Source organism: Anastrepha obliqua, chromosome 6, assembly GCF_027943255.1.
Source record: "Anastrepha obliqua isolate idAnaObli1 chromosome 6, idAnaObli1_1.0, whole genome shotgun sequence".
Taxonomy (NCBI): Eukaryota; Metazoa; Arthropoda; class Insecta; order Diptera; family Tephritidae; genus Anastrepha; species Anastrepha obliqua.
This window is the reverse complement of record NC_072897.1, coordinates 7,624,603-7,640,447: the sequence shown is the minus strand read 5'-3', so window position 1 is coordinate 7,640,447 and position 15,845 is coordinate 7,624,603. Positions and strand designations below refer to the sequence as shown.

Here is a 15,845-nt window from a genome sequence, read left to right as displayed (position 1 = left end):
TTCATAACTATCAGTGTGTAACTTGTGCTGTTTGCAAAATTCGTAGCTTGCCTTACAATGCATATGGTAGGGTATTATCGGAAAACGTGCTGGACTTGATTCATACAGATCTTTGTGGTCCCATGCGGGTTAAATCGTTGGGGGGAGCGTCATATTTCATTACATTTATTGATGATTTCTCCCGTTATATGACAGTGTATTTTTTGAAAAATAAATCTGATGCTTTTGATGCATTTAAACATTTTGCTGTGACTTCGGAGACACAGATAGGCCGAAAAATAAAAACTGTGAGAAGTGATAATGGTAAAGAGTTTGCCAATATGATGTTTAAGCGGTATTTTAGTGAAAGGGGTATTGTTCACCAAACTTCAGTTAGCTATTCGCCTCAACAAAATGGCGTGGCTGAGAGAGCGAACAGAACATTAGTGGAAATGGCGCGTTGTTTACTAGAAAGTTCGACATTGCCTCAATATTTGTGGGGAGAAGCCATTAATACATCGGTGTACTTGAGAAATAGAACAATAACTAAAGTGTTGAAAAACTTAACTCCTTATCAAGTGTGGTATAAAAGGAAACCTTCGGTGTCACATTTAAAAATTTTTGGCTGTGACGTGGTGGCTTTAAAGAAAGGGCCATATAAGGGTGGCAAATTCGATACAAAAGGCACTAAACTAAAATTTGTTGGCTATGCCGGAAGTGCTAAAGGCTATAGACTTTATAATCAAAACAAGCGAAGTATTGTTATAGCTCGTGATTGTATATTTTTTGAAACGTCTTTTGAACCAATTTTAATACAAGAAGACGTTAGTGAAGAAGTACCTTTCTACCATGAAATAAAAGAGTTATCTCCATCGGATGATGGCAAGTGCGGTGAAATTCAGAATGAAAGTGTTGTTGAAGAGCAACTCGAAGACAATGGCGATGATGATGATGAGGGTTATTCTTTAGATGAAGAAAACGACCCGGTAGTTACGCGGAAAAGAGGTCGAGGAAGACCAAAATTATTACGAACAGGTACTGTTGGTAGACCAAAAAGACGGTATAATGAGGTAGAGGTTTTAAATTACATTGCTGAGAGTCCTGAAACTGTAGAAGAAGCTTTGTCTTCGCCAGAACGTGAATATTGGGAGGAAGCTATGCAAATAGAGTTCGATTCGCTTATTAAAAATAATACGTGGGTGTTGGTGGACCGACCAAAACATAAAAACGTCATTGGTTGTAGGTGGGTGTTCACCAAGAAGCGAAAACCATGTGATCGTATCGAAAAGTACAAAGCGAGATTGGTAGCTCAGGGGTGCTCCCAAAGGCGCAACATTGATTACACCGAGACTTACGCACCTGTTGTACGACATTCGACCATTCGATTGTTGTTGGCTTTAGCAGCGAAGTACCAACTGGTGGTTAATCATGTCGATGTAGTATCAGCTTATTTAAATGGTGATTTAAACGAAGACGTCTTCATGGTACAACCATTAGCGTTTGAAAGTTCAAGATACCCCAATAAGGTTTGCAAATTAATTAAACCCATCTACGGTCTTAAACAGGCAGGCCGCGAGTGGAACAAAAAGATCTCCGAAATCCTCACGACTATGGGCTTCAAAAGATGTCAAGCGGATAGTTGTGTATATTTTAAGAGGGAGTATAGTTCCATGTGTCTTATTGGTTTGTACGTGGATGATATGCTGTTAGCTTGCTCTAATGCGGGGCAGACGAAAATTATTTTAAAGCAGCTAAATGAGTTTGTTGAAGCTGTAGATAAAGGGCCGGTATCGTTTTATTTGGGTATGGAAATAGAGAGAGATGCATCTACTGGCACAATATCAATTCATCAAGAACATTATGTGAATCAACTTCTTAAAACATGGGGAATGGACTCATGCAAGTCGGCAACTACACCTTGGGTTGATGGCACGGTACTCAAGAAGTGTGAGAAGCAGTGTAACGATATTGACGCGATGCGATACCAAAGTTTAATCGGAGGGTTGATGTACCTGGCGGTAATATCTAGGCCAGATATCGCCCATGTTGTATCTAAATTATCACAATTTAATAATCATCCACATGAAGAACATTTTAAAGCTGCGAAGCACGTGTTACGATATTTGAAGCAGAGTTCAGCAGCGAAAATAACTTATTCATCTACAGGCGAAAATTTGGTGTGCTACACAGATTCCGACTGGGCTGGTGACGTATCTGATCGCAAATCATACAGCGGTTACGTAGTATTCATGTCTGATGGTCTGGTTTCTTGGGAATCAAAAAAGCAGTCTATCGTTGCCCTCAGTACAATGGAGGCAGAATATATAGCTCTATGTCAAGGCGCAAAAGATGTTGTTTTTCTTCGAGCGTTGTTGCGTGAAATGGGGTATGACGTATACGTAAATGAACCTACGAACATGCATTGCGATAATCAAAGTGCACAATTTTTGCTGAAGAACCCGATGGTGCACAAGCGCAGTAAACACATAGATTTAAGATTTCATTACGTCCGTGAGTTGTTTGAAAAGGGCGAAATCGAGGTACATTTTGTAAATTCTGATGCAAATGCAGCAGATATAATGACTAAATTTTTAAAGAAATTGAAACATAAAAATGGATGTAAATTGCTAAAGCTAACAATGTAATTAAAATGTACTCAAAAGTAGCAATATTATTATTACAGTTTTGTCGTAATGAAAATATTAAAATACGGAAAATTTTGAAAAATGTAATTTATAATATAACTGGGTTGAGAGGGAGAATTGTAAGAATCATAGCAACCCGTGACTGTAAGAATCGCAGCAAACAATGATTGTAAGAATCATAGCAGGCCATGATTTGTAAGAATCATAGTTGGCCATGAACATTTTGGTTCAGCCGTTATTCTTAGTTTTAATATGTACAGTCAGTTGAAATAAAGCAACCGAGCAGTTTAAACGTGCGTTTCCTTTGTTCCCGGATGTGTTATATAAAGGTAAAATAACCTTACATAACCTACATTTTTTCACTCTTGCCCTCTCTCCCTCTTATTTCTCTCCGGCAGCCATTATAATTAGTTTTCCAAGAATGATAGAAACAAGGTTGTGCCCATCAGAGAGTGCGTGACGTCACGTTTGCCAAGTTGTGCAGTGTGCCAACTATTTGCTCTTCACAATGAATTTAATGCTTTTTATACCAAAAATGCGAAAAGTTTTAAGCTTGGTGTTTGTTTCTTTTTGTTTTTAATTTAAAGCAACCGAAACTGTAAGTTAAAAAAACTGTATTATGAAACAAATGAATTTTAAAAAAGGTCACTTTGGGAAGATTTTAGTGCTAATGTAATTTTGTTGATTCTTATAAAGTTTGATATTTTGAAAGTGCAAATTTAATTTCTTGCTCCTTTTTAGTTAATGCAAGAATATTAAATGTTCTTCTCTCAACTCTTCTTAATATTGAAAACCTTTTTACATATTTTAAAAAGCGTTTGAATTTACTGAATGCGAACTAAAACCGTAAAGGTGTAATCGTTTCTTCCGGTTCTCAATCCTTAGTGGGACATAGGGCATCAAGAGGTGTATTCATACCTACTAAAAATAAGTAACAAAATACTGACAAAACCATGACGACATTTTTGCAAAAAGAGTACCTTATTTTGATACATAACCTGAAATATAGCAAATAATAAGGGAACGACAAAAGAGTTTCTTTTAAGAAAAAAACTCATAAATTAAATTGTACATATCCATAACACATTTATTTAAAAAACGCATATTTTAAAGATAATTTGTCACGCATACAAAGTTCTTTAAGTAATTCAATAACAATTTGGTGTTCTATTTTCTTTAAATGGGCCTTTTAGTGCGTTTTTATATCCAAAGCTAGGCAACACTGCAGGAACGAGAGAGAGATTTGACTTCAGAAGTACACCAACAACAACTGCAATCGCGGGCAATGCGACCAGATGTTAAAAAAAATACAGGTAAATAAAACTGAGTGAATTATTGAACTAATTTAAAAAAAAATTATGTTTTACAAAGTTATAAACATTACTTTTAATTAGAAGAGGCTAGGAAAATGTTATGAAGAAAGAACTAAAACGCCGAAACTAACTAACAAAACAAAAACTGCTAAATTAAGTTACGAAATATACGAAAGCATTGTCAAATTCGCTGAGCGCAAAGTAACGGTACCACGATAGGCGCCATCTCATTATTCTTTCCATCATGTTAGTTTCCTACTGTTAACTTGTGGTGAAGCAATTTCTGAATTGAATTTCTTATATTGCGCACATTGACCGACGTATCGTAGTGCCTTACCGCAGCCCCTAGAGAACAGAAAATTGAGCAAAACTTAACCCGTAGAGAACAACTGCGTTCTTTTAGTTACATATTTACACAATACATCATTTTGTGTGTGTTTGTGTTTGGCTATCACAATGTTTCCATTAATATTTTTGGTTACATACTTCTAGACACAAACGCGTTATCAGTTACAACTTTTTGTTGTTTAATAAACCAAAGCCAAAAACCACCAAACGCAAATAGTTCATTTTGAAATTTATTTTGTAAATGATTTTGAAATGTACTGTTTGACAACACTGTGTGGTTAGAGATTAAACAGCTGACACGATTATACATGAAATTTCTTAGATCCTACGATAAAATCTACGATACTACGTAACGGAAGGGTGCTGAGAATTCATTTACATGGGGCTCAGAGAACGTTAATGATATAGAGAAGTCTCACGAGCTACGACTAGTGTGAATTGTCAAAAGACTTTTTCACCTCACCCAACTGGACAGCGGGGAAGTTCTTAACAGAGCTGATTACAGTGAATTCTGTACAAGTACATTGCTGTGCTCAGTTTTTGGATTCTGTATAAAATCAAATTGACGACGGCATTTAGATATGCATTTATTTGTTCCTTCGGCAAACGAAATTTTATTCAATTTACATTTTATTAAAGGGAACAATATATGTATGCATTTTATATTATAGATAGTATAGAACTTCGAAGTTTAAAATAAATAAAAGAAAAATTTAAAGAAACGTATTAGCATATATGGGGCAATTAAGTTCAATTACATCTTTAATAAATATAGTGTTGCAAATATATGTATACATTGGAGCAACCATGACCTACCTCAAGAGGCCTTATCATATTTACATAATTACAATAATTAGGGAGTAAATATCCTAATGATCAAATTCCTGCCTAAGAAATGCTAAAACAATTATCTTCTGCATATGCATCTACATATTTGCATGTGCGTATGCACACTTGATGCCCTAGCCTATGTACGTACATATGTATTTGTATTCTGAACTTCCAGCAAAACAATGCATATCAGTAGACCTATACATATGCATATAGATACAACCGCACACACGGGCCACTCACTTTATTCCTGCCGCCGTAGCGGACATGATTATTTTAGTCGATGCATCAGTGAACAGTTTCAAATATTGTGCAGCACAACAAAAAGAAATTCATTGATAAGCTCGAGCTCATATTTCTAGGAGCAAATACTTTCATTCATAAAACGAGCCGCTCATATGCCAAAAATTTACATCTAAGATTGAAAAAATTAAATCAAAATAGTCATTATGGGAATATTTCTTACAGAAATATTTGCGAATATTTGGTGAATTGGGAATTTTTGTCAAGTAGTATGGTCGCGGCTATGTATATATGTATGTATTGTAAGACAGGAAAAAGTAGCTTATAAAAAAGTTCTGTGTCGGACATTTCGATACAAGGAGAAAATTTCGAAACAATTCTTTGTATATATATATATATATAATATATATACATATATATAATTGGCGCGTACACCCTTCTTGGGTGTTTAACCGACCTCCTCCCCCTATTTCTGGTGTGCGTTCCGACTTCGAACAGCAGATATTTTCTTTATGAGGAGCTTTTTCATGGCAGAAATACACTCGGCGGTTTGGCATTGCCTGCCGAGGGGCGACCGCATTAGCAAAATTTTTTCTTAATTTTGCTGTTTCACCGAGATTCGAACCTACGTTCTCTCTGAAATCCGAATGGTAGTCACGCACCAATCCATTCGTCTACGGCAGCCGCCCGTCTGATAGTAGGTAAATAATTAATTAGTATGTTACTTTACGTATGTAGTTTTCCAAATGATAAAAAGTGCACAAAAACATATGCATATATCTGCAAAGTTAGAAACTTACTCTGAAATCAGAATGCGGCTTATTTGGAGGTTGCTGTATCATACATACATTCAGCCTGCCAGTACACTGTGCAGTTCTGTTCATAACAACAGGGACCAAAGCCGGTAATATTTTTCAATCAATATGCACTTTTTGTTTCTTTTCTTTCTCTCTCGCTCACTAAAATTCGCATAATAAGATTCTACTTCATAGTAAAGACCTAAGAAGTTGCTTAACTAAATTATGAAGCAATATTGTTGACGCTTCATAACTAATAATTTTTGGCAGGATGCTGTGCCTATGAATGTGCGGTGGATTTCTTGAGAAGTTTTAGCGAATCGTAATATTTTTGCTGTGGCAACGTTAACCTTCTTTTTTTCTAATCACCAACAAATTCTAATTGACTGCTGCTAAATTTACTAATTCCGTCGCATACTCTTAACTTTTGGTCAAAATTGTATCTGGGGTGATTAGTTTTCGTAGGAAGAGTACCCCTCCAAATTCCATACGTTCCTGTCATGGAGATTTCTCTATACATTAACATTCTTTGTGGGGCTCTCATTAGTTTCATCGTGTCAGCGGAAACGGGCGTACGTTTACGTTGATGAGTGTGAGCACCAAAAGTTCCATATGGGAGTTTGATGTGTACGTTCGTTATGAATCTTGGGGCAGGGTTGTGGGTGCAATGTTTTACTGCTTTATTTAATTACTCAATGATTGCTTTTAAAAAATCCGTAGATGCTTGGCACCAGGTTCAAATCCTGGGACCGGCATATTCGTACATTCTCTTTTTATTTTAATTTTATTGTTTTGATAATTGTTGTACCAAAAACCTGCATAAAAAGTACAAACGTTACTTTAAATTATTAAATTATTTATTTATGTAGATCACATACAAATACATACATATGTATGTATGTACAATGTTGGGAATGTGGCGAATGGTAATATTTATGCTGTAGGGAGTACGTGCCGGCGTATATACATATGTACATACCTATATGTTTGCCGACTTATATGTACGTACATATGCATGGATTAGGGATAAGGAAATATTGTCGCATGCTACGCTGAATCCTTGATATTCGGGATGGTTTTTTTTGGTTTTGCATAGGTTTTATATTTTTGATGAAATTAAGTTTAAAATAAGGTTTAAAAATGTTCTTTCTGAAGTATTTCAACAATCCAAATACGCCTATGTATATTTCTGACAATAAAATACTTTATTGTTACTTATTTCGTACAGTTTTTGCTAATTGGATAATCCCATTCGTGATGATATGTCTTAATTAAGTATTTATCTTCTATAAGAGAACAAAAAGAAATATATTTTAAATTTTCAATAGTACGAAAAATCAAAGACGTAAATTTGTTTTAAGGTAACGGCGGCTTTTGTTTACATCATTGTATGCTTCTGCTAGCACTTGATACACAACAGCTAAAACAATCACTATTCGCTACACTGCACACTGGTTGCGTCCATAGGCCAAAAATCAAAAATATCATCACAAAATACTTGGACAAAGCGAACACAAATTGACACTAAAATGGGGAGTTTCTCTTTCACAAATATTTACTGTATGCTATCTAAATTCATCTCTAATACCCAGAAAAAAATTTCAGCTCTCTATCTTTACGGGAAGTATTTTTGGCCACCAGCCCCATATAAGCGCAACCAGTGTGCACTGTCGCCATTCTGTTGCGCATTTATAAAGTATATACATATATATATAGATACATTATGTATTTGTATATGCCGCAGAATAGGCTTATTTGCCCATTGTACCAATTCTACAATAAGAGCTAAGTATGACCATTGTACGTGTGTGTATATTTTTCGGTGGCGCCGTATTTCTGCAAGTATAACTTTGTGCACGACGACAGAGGAAAAGAGACGGACTCTGTTGTCGAGTAAGGTCTGGTCGTAAGGCGCGGAATACATAAGTGAAACGAGGAGAGCAATAGAATAATGAGGTAATGAAATTATACAGGCTCCGTTTCGAAGGCGGTCAGGTGGTCAGCCAGTTGAGATTGCGCCTAGCACTAGATCAGAACTTGCTTGCATAAATTGTGAAATTAGTAAAAAAAAAATAATGAGTGAAAGCAACGTTCCGACATCAGAAGTGGGATCTGATTTGCGTACTGAATCAAATATTATATAACAGCGCTAATACAGCAGAACCGGACATGGGCATAATTAAAAATCTGCAGACACCAAGAAATCCAACAACCAATGACAAGTTAAAACGCGTAACGCTACTAAAATTTAATCCCGCCGGCGCTGGAGCGGCCGCTTCGGTATGATGCCCCACAGTCGATCTAATAATGGCGGACAATGTGGTCGAGGGCAACGATTTAGTGATGGCCTTGAGCAAGGCACTCGAAGGTAGCGCGTCACAGTGATTATCCCAAATATGCTTTGCAGTCATCACTTGGACGCAGTTTAAGGAGCTGTTTATTGGACGGTTTGTTGGAATTGAGACTGGTGCAGCTGTTCTACTGGACGTATTTAATGGCCGACCAAAAACTGGAGAAGGTCTCACTGAGTATGGGACTCGCATCGCAACGCTGCTAATGTCAAAATGGAAGTATCGAAACTTTGAAGAAATAGCAGTTTCCGTAACATTGGCACACATGGCTCAACTTGATTGTAAATTGTCACGTTGGATTTTTACCAACAATGTTAAAACCCGTAATGAGTCCCAACAACAACTAAAAGCACACGCTTTTAAGAAGCGTAGTTCAGATGGCGATGCGAATACTACTTTTGAACAGAAGAAGTCCAAGTTCCAGAATCAGATGAGGTGCAACATTTGTGGAAAGGACGGTCGCTAATACGCCGATTATCGAGCTAGACTGGAGCAGGGTAGAAACACTGGAAAGAATCGCAACGGAAGCAGTACGTCTGGAGCAAAGGAGCGTCCTAGTGTGAAATGCTTTAAGTGTGACGAAATTGGACATTTTGCATCGGCTTGTCCAAAAGGTCGATCAGGTGGAAACGGCAAAGTCTACGAGAAGCGTGTTGAAATTTGTAGGTCCGCCATCAGGAATGATAAATCTGTCCGGTGAGTCCGTTCCATTCTGTTTTCGCTCAGGGGCTGAATGTTCCTTGGTCAAGATGAGAATCGCTAATAAATTTAAAGGAAAACGAATCAATAATTTTGTAAAACTTAACGGTATTGGTAATGACTCCATATGTAGTACACAGCAAGTTTTATCTACAATAATAAGAATATTCAACAATATTGCTTTGAGATTTTGTTGCATATTGTTATGGATAAGATTTTAAGTTCTGATGTGCTGATTGGCCGTGAAATTCTTGGCCAGGGCTTCGGTGTTTCAATGGACGCTGTTAAGTTTCAAATTTATAAAACAAAAGAGGTGCATTTTGTAAATTCAACAGGATACGAGAACATTATAAGTTCCATTACCCAAATAAATGAATCTGTTATGGATAAGATTTTAAGTTCTGATGTGCTGATTGGCCGTGAAATTCTTGGCCAGGGCTTCGGTGTTTCAATGGACGCTGTTAAGTTTCAAATTTATAAAACAAAAGAGGTGCATTTTGTAAATTCAACAGGATACGAGAACATTATAAGTTCCATTACCCAAATAAATGAATCTGATAAAGTGGCACTGACTCACATTTTAAATTTATATTTTTATTCATTTATTGACGGAATTCCAAAGACACGTGTCTTCACTGGACAGTTGGAAATAAGACTAATCGAACCACAAAAGACGGTACAACGACGCCCATACAAACTAGGTGAGGATGAGAAAAACCGGGTGCGGCAAAAAATTGACGAATTATTGCAATCAAATATAATACGATGATGTTGGTTAAAAAGAAAAATGGCACGGGTCGTTTTTGTGTTGATTATCGTATGGTGAACGATAATACAGTGGCAGACAAATATCCGTTGTCTCTCATATCGGATCATATTGCTAGACTCAACGATGCAGGATATTTCTCATGTGTAGATATGACAAGCGGGTTTTACCAAATCCCAATACATGAGGATTCGATTGAGCGAACTGCATTTGTAACGCCTGAAGGGCAAAATGAGTTTTTGACTATGCCTTTTGGTCTTAAAACTGCACGGTCTGTCTTCCAGCGGGCTATAATAAAAGCATTGGGAATTAACGAATATCTACTTTTGCCATCGTATACATCGATGATGTTTTGATTATAGCAGAAACCAAAGAAGAAGTATTAGACCGGTTGCAAATCGTGCTAGAAACTTTAAGTAAAGCTGGATTTTCCTTTAATATAACCAAATGTTCCTTTCTCAAAACTAGTATCGAGTACCTTGGGTTTGAAATTATATATATATATATATAGATAATTGGTGCGTACACCCTTTTTGGGAGTTTGGCCGAGCTCCTCCTCCTATTTGCGGTTGTTAATGTTGTTCCACAAATGGAGGGACCTACAGTTTTAAGCCGACTCCGAATGGCACATATTTTTATTAGGAGCTTTTTCATGGCAGAATGGGTTTGAAATTAGTGACGAAAAAATTAGGCCAAACGCTCGTAAAATTCAGGCATTAATAGGGTTACTACCGCCGCAATCTGTGACACAGTTAAGGCAATTTATAGGTTAGTCTTCCTACTTCCGGCAATTGTTCCCAAATTTTCCGAGATACTAAAACCTTGTACCACCTTACGTGAAAGAGAAATTCAAATTTCGTTTGGAAATCAGAGCATGAGCAAATACGATTAAAAATAATATCGATACTAACACAAGCTCCAGTATTAATCATATTCGATCCTAAGTTTTCAATAGAGTTGCATACAGGTGCGAGTTCAATTGCCTATGGAGCAATATTGCTGCATAAAATTGACAATAAGCCCCATGTAGTTGAATATTTCAGCAAATGTACATCGCCCGCTGAATCTAGATACCATTCGTGTGAATTAGAGACATTAGCCGTAGTTAACGGTATCAAAAATTTCCGTCATTATTTGCAGGGACGTAAATTTGTTGTTTATACGGACTGTAATCCGAGCTCATAGATGATGGGCATTTCTACAATCATTTGACTTTGATTTAGAGTATAGGAAAGGCGAACGAATGGCGCACGTCGACTTTCTATCACGAAATCCAGTGCCAGAAAAAAAAAATAGAAACATAATAAAAGTATCAGAAATACGAATTAATTTGACGGAGGTAACCGATAATTGGTTGGTATCAGAACAGCAGCGCGACACTGAAATACTAGACATATTAACAAAACTTAAAAATAATGAACTGTCCGAAAATTTGGACAAGACCTATGAATTGCGAAAAGGAATATGCACAGAAAAATACAGCGAAATGATAAAGCAAAATGCTTACCGGTAATTCCAAGGAGTTTTAGATGGGCAGTCATAAATCACGTAAACGAATCTATTATACACCTCGGATGGGAGGAAACGTTAGACAAGGTCTATAGTTACTATTGGTTCGCAAATGTGCCAAAATACGTGCGACGCTTTGTAGACAATGGCACCACCTGTAAAGTATCAAAGCTACCTGTAGGAAAGGTGCAAGCGGAGCTGCATCCAATTCCCAAGATAGAAATTCCATACATATTGATATAACTGGTAAACTGTGCGTAAAAAACGAGTACGTAATAGTACTAATAGATTCTTTTACAAAGTTTGTGTATTTTTACCACACCTTGAATATAAATAGATACTGAAAGTTGTATCAAGGCAGTAAAATCAGTTGTGTCAATATTCGGTTTATACAAAAGGATAATCACGGATCAAGGTCGCTGTTTTGCGAGTTCAGGTTTTCGCGAATTCTGTTCTTCTCGAAAGATTAATTTGCATTGAATTGCAACAGCGGCCAGTAGAGCCAATGGCCAAGTTGAACGCGTAATGATATACATATATACTCCTCAAAACTATGTTGACGGCCGTAGAAACCAGTCAAAGATCGTGCCAGGATGCGTTGGCTGATGTTCAGTTGGCTATGAATTGTACGGCAAATCGAGTAACAAAGTATAGTCCCTTAAAATAACTAATTGGCAAGGCTGTTAGACCTTTTGGTTTGCTGCCAATAATGGAAGAAGATGACAATGACATAGATTGGGATAATTTAAGAAAGCAGGCTAAACGAAATATGGAAGAAAACGCAGAATATGATAAATACAGGTTCGATAAAAATAAAGCAACAATTATTAAACATAACATAACGATACATACTGAAATATTTAAGTAGTAAGCGAGCTTATAAATCCTCGCACGAATTTTTAAGAGCATTGTCAAATAACCAAATGATTGAAGAGTTATGTGAAAATGAAAACATCGTTGATATAAATAAATATTACAATCATTCTATTGGCAACTACCTATGTACAGAAGGTTATGAAAGTGAAGCAAAATGCATCCCACGCTTTTAACTCTAATTTGGATTATTCTATTTGTATCTTAATTTTTGTTATAATTCTGTTTTGAGGTAGTTGACTATGACTGATCGTTCGATTTGCTATTACTTCATTATAGGTCTCTTTGTCATTAAAATTTATTTTCTACTTTTTAGTTCGATTAGCAATAAAAGCGTGTTTTTTAGTTTTTTAAACTATTTTTTATTTTCTACTTTTTAGTTCGATTAGCAAAAAAGCGTGTTTTTTATTATAGTATTTTTTTAAACTATTTTTTATTATGAATGAAAATTATTTTTATTATGAATTATCATTGCAGTCAGTGAATTAATGATTCGATATATTCGTGTTATATTTAATTCCTTTCTTATCGACTGTGAGACTAAAGCTATGCAGTTATCGGCCGTGGTAATCGGGATGAAGAACTTATTTCGTGGAGGGAGCCTGAGAAACGGCTACCCCACTCTTGAAACGGAAAGATAACAAAGTATACTGACATAATCAATATGTTACATACTTTTTCCCATATAGATCATTGATTGAAGGTCGAGCCTTGTTTTTCTGAATGAAAATTTTTGTTTTCATTTAGTCAGTGATTTATAGTTCGATTTAATTCTGTTATATTTAATTTCTTCTTTACCGATTACATGTCCAAAGAAAGGCCAGCATTGGCCTTGACACAGAATATATACTCTCAGCCCAGAAAAAGGAGACCGTGGATTATATTGACACATTCAAAACGAGATGTAAAGTTCCAGTTTGGTTTTTTTTAGTTCATTTTTGTTGTGAATTGTACTTTAATCGATAAAATTTTATAAATGAAATTATGCTAATGATAAATTCCTTCTTTATTTGCCAAAATTTTGTTCCTTAAAATAATTTCAAAATTTAAGTTTTGATTATTTTATTGTAATTAACCAAATTACATCTTATATGAAAATTATTTCATCTTATATGAACATTGAATAGAGTAAATTTGTGTGTATGAGACTTGTAGTATCTACGCATGTGTAAAGACTATACAAAGTGAGAATGCAACTACCCTGAAAACGTTTTAGCCTTCTATTCGTACTGCAGTGCCGCGTGTCCGAGCAAGTTCGAATTCGAAAGAGTAAGTCGTAGACTCCCGAAATCAGTAAGAGTAACTCGGAGAGTGCAGGCATGCGCAGACCACGCGTTAGCTCTGTCTTTCTTACTCCCATACAGAAGATCTACTACTGTGGGCAAAAAGTAAGGTGAATTACGCTTGTGTTTACCAAACGACCAATAGTGCATTTTTCGATTTTTACAATGTCTGATTTGATTGAGCAGAGAAGTGCCATCAAATTTTGTTTGCGGAATGAAATTTCGGCTGCGGAAACGTTTAGCATGCGGAAGGCATTTCGTGATTCGACCATGTCGCAGAAAAATATTTATAAGTGGTACAAAGACTTGAAAGAGGGTCGAGAACGTGTTGATGACTTGGAGCGCTCCGGATGACCATCGACGTCAACAGATGACCAACACGTCAATAAAGTGAAGGAGTTAGTGCTCAAAAATCGTCGGTTGACTGTTAAAGACCTTACTGATATGATCGGAATATCAGAAGGATCTGTGAAAACCATTTTGAAAGACCATTTGGGCCTACGAAAAGTCAAATCTCGTTTGGTACCGAAAACTCTCAATTTCTTGGAAAAAAGTCGTCGCGTTGATGTGTGGGAAACAATGCTTTCAGACTATCAGGACAAGCTCAAATGCATCATTACGGGAGATGGAACTTGGATTTATGCTTCCGACCCTGAAACAACCGACCAATCAAGCGAATATCGTGCTAAAGGCGAGGCCAGACCGAAAAGAGCACGTCAAAGTCGTTCAAAAATAAAGGTTACGATGACAGTTTTTTTCGATTTTCGTGGTGTGGTGCACTATGAATTCCTTCCACCTGGCCAAACTGTTAATAAGGAATATTATTTGAGCGTTATGCTTCGTTTACGTGAAGCAATTCGTCTAAAAAGGCCAGAATTATGGACGAACAACTCTTGGTTTTTGCATCACGATAATGCACCGTCTCACACTGCACTCGTTCTTCGTGACCATTTCGCCAAAAACTCCACGCATATCGTTCCACAACCACCGTATTCGCCTCATTTGGCTCCGTGTGACTTCTGGCTATTCCCAAAACTCAAGAGACCACTCCGGGAACGCGTTTGAGTCGATTGAGGAGATAAAAGCTGAATGGAAGAAGGTGGTGATGGCTATACCGGAAATGGACTATTTGCCATGTTTCGGGGATTGGAAAAATCGTTGGCATAAGTGTATTTAATCGAGAGGGGATTATTTTGAAGGGGATAAAATTGATTTACAAAGAATAAATAAAGATTTTTCATTTTACAACCAAATTCACCTTACTTTTTGCCCACAGTAAAAAAAAGAAAATATTGATCCTGGCAATCCTTATAAGGATAATGGAAAACTTTTATCAAACTATTGCATTGTTATCGGTCCTTGCTAGGTGTGCAAATTTTTAGAAGCCAGTGAAAATTAAGCTCAAAGATTCCGTTACATACATACAACCCGAGCTAATAAAAGTGCGTTAATAAATAAAGAGACACCAGATACGTGTCAGACTTTCCACAAACCACACTATAACATAAGAGACTTGTTATAGCGGGGGTCAGATTTTGCACAGACCGCACTATAACAGAAGAAACTTGTTATATCGGGGGTCAGTATACTAATGTGGAAATGGAATTACGTAACAACTTTATTTTGTTAAAAAATATATAATTTATATAGATGAATAGCTTAATAACAGAAAAATTGTGTAAAGGGAACTACACGATGTCATTTATTTAATTATCTTGTTGAATTGGATAAACATAAAAAAATATTTTGATGGAAACAAAGAATAATCGAATTTTGTAAAGCTATCTTGTTAATTCTTGTAAGCTAAGAGAAAATGAATGTGAAATACAAACATCTGTTAAAGCGGAAAAATGCCACTGTGTTCTGTGTGATTTGTCAGGAAGGCCGTGTCGCAGAATAGGCTTATTTGCCCATTGGACCAATTCAACAATATGAGCTAAGTATGACCATTGTACGTGTGTGTGTATATTTTTCGGTGGCGTCATATTTCTGCAAGTATAACTTTGTGCACGACGACAGAGGAAAAGAGACGGGCTCTGTTATCGAGTAAGGTCTGGTCGTAAGGCGCGGAATACATAAGTGAAACGAAGAGAGCAATAGAATAATGAGATTATGAAATTATACAGGCTCCGTTTCGTAAGTCCGTCAAGTGGTTAGCCAGTTGAGATTACGCCTAGCACTAGATCAGAACTTGCTTGCATAAATTGT

General features: G+C 36.5%; 1 pseudogene; it reads left to right on the top strand.

Annotated features, from left to right (window-relative positions):
• Positions 1–431: 431 nt before the first annotated feature.
• On the top strand, positions 432–12,349 carry LOC129250074 (uncharacterized; annotated as a pseudogene).
• The last annotated feature ends 3,496 nt before the right edge of the window (positions 12,350–15,845 follow it).